Consider the following 2,042-nt stretch of genomic DNA (forward strand, 5'->3'; position numbering starts at 1 on the left):
TTTTGTCTCTTTTTATGATCTAGTATTGGTAACCAGTAGTGGAGCATTATGGAAACATAATTTTATATCTAAAAGGTTTCAAAATTGCTGTTTGCTGACAGTGATGACTTTGATATTAAGATCAGTGTGTACCAACTTTATAGTTTTTGTGATTAAAGTGCACTATCCAAATGCACAAGTTTAAGAGTATATACACAATTTTTATATAAGTGGTAAGCAGTTAATTAGGATGATTAAGAACATAGATCACAAGCAGTGAAAGTTTACTGAGAGATCAAACACTAAAAATACTAGTTCATGAATTAAGTTTATGATATTAACCTGAAACACATGCAGAACATACATTTATAAAGGATTTAATAGGTATTCAGATAGACCAATGTGACTTTGCCCTAAAACAACCAAACTGATTATATTAAAAATACATAAACGTAGTAGAAGCCCAATAAGATTGAAGCCTTGTCCCTCTCCTTTAAGATTGCCACTGAACACAAGCTATAAAACTTCTTGTTTTCTATGTAAACATTACCTATACTACTGCTTAAAGTTACATGTTCATGTATTCATAATACTTGCATACAAAGTGTTACAAAGGAATCAAATCTTACTGTCAAAAGTAATGGTGACATCAAAATATTTCTTTTTTTACAATTTAATAAGGACTTCATTTGTAAGCTATGTAAGAATACTTCAAAAATGTAATAGACTATGTTTATGTTTTTTTTTATGTCAACCACTAGTTAGTTTAATTTTAAAAAATAGTATCCTACATATAATTATGATCATCACAGACCACTAAAAATACAAATTGACAAATTCCTGCTGTAATCACCCTGATAGCTTGCTCAGAATTATATATATTTCTTCTCTCTCTCTCTCTTTGAGCTAGCAATGGCTCATTTTTTGATGAAATTTTCAGAGCTCTTAAGCCATATTTTATACTATCATTCAGATGGAATTAACAAATCGGTTATTATTATTTGTTGTAATCTAGTCGGTTATTTATAATCAACTTGAATAGCAACTGGCATAAAAGTTTTGTGTAGAAACTAAATTTGACATTTTGTTTCTGTAACTTTATTATTGTAAGGTATATATTTAGAAAACATATAGGTATATGATCAGACTGATAGTCAGATTCTTGTGTTTTTTTTATCAAAATTACCTACCCCCAGTGGCACAGCAGTAAGTTGATAGCCCTGGTGGGCATAGCACAGATCTGAAACTTTATGATTAACAACTATTAACAAATCAAAATTAAATTTTTTGAATGCTTTCAACTATTCAAGTTAGTTACTTTCACCATTGTGTGTCACATTTCTGCATTGTGGTTGGTGCTAGCTTTTTAAATTAATTAATTTTACAGTTTAATTATTGTTCCTTCTTTTGTTTAAAATTGGTTTTGTAGCAGCTGGTAAAATGAGAATGAAATAAATTCCTTTGTATTCTGTATAGTCAAAATAAATCAAGCTTGTTGAAATTGGCTTCAAGTTCCTATATTTTTTATTTCTAGTGCTATTTATTATGGTATTCCAAGATCATTTGGGTAACAGATAAGTACTAAGTATTGCAGTAACAGAAGGAACTATAGGAGTATGTAGTCTAAGAGGAAAATTTTAATAGGCCAGTTAATTAACAAGACTGGACATAGATATTTCAAGCAATGAACAATAAAAGCAATGTTTGTATTGAATACAACGAATTATGTTGGCACATCTTCTATTTTAGAAACTTACTGTAGACCCAGCTTAAGATAATATCTATACTGGCTAGTTTCCACTGTTTTACCATAGTACATCAACTACTGGAATTTTAAGCAAACTTAAGACCATGTATAATCTGTCTGGTCAAACCACATTTAATAGCTCAGTAATAAATCTTGTTCTACCTGTCATGGTTCAGCCTTAATGTTTATATAAGGGAAAATGAAATCATCCTACTTATTCCTTTCATCCTTATCAAGCCCATCTGTGCAAAATAGCCATGCAAATGCTAACGTGGCCCTAAGCCACTATCTAAAATAAAAAAAAAAAGAACGACAA

Source organism: Limulus polyphemus, unplaced genomic scaffold (genome assembly GCF_000517525.1).
Source record: "Limulus polyphemus unplaced genomic scaffold, Limulus_polyphemus-2.1.2 Scaffold1486, whole genome shotgun sequence".
Taxonomy (NCBI): domain Eukaryota; kingdom Metazoa; phylum Arthropoda; class Merostomata; order Xiphosura; family Limulidae; genus Limulus; species Limulus polyphemus.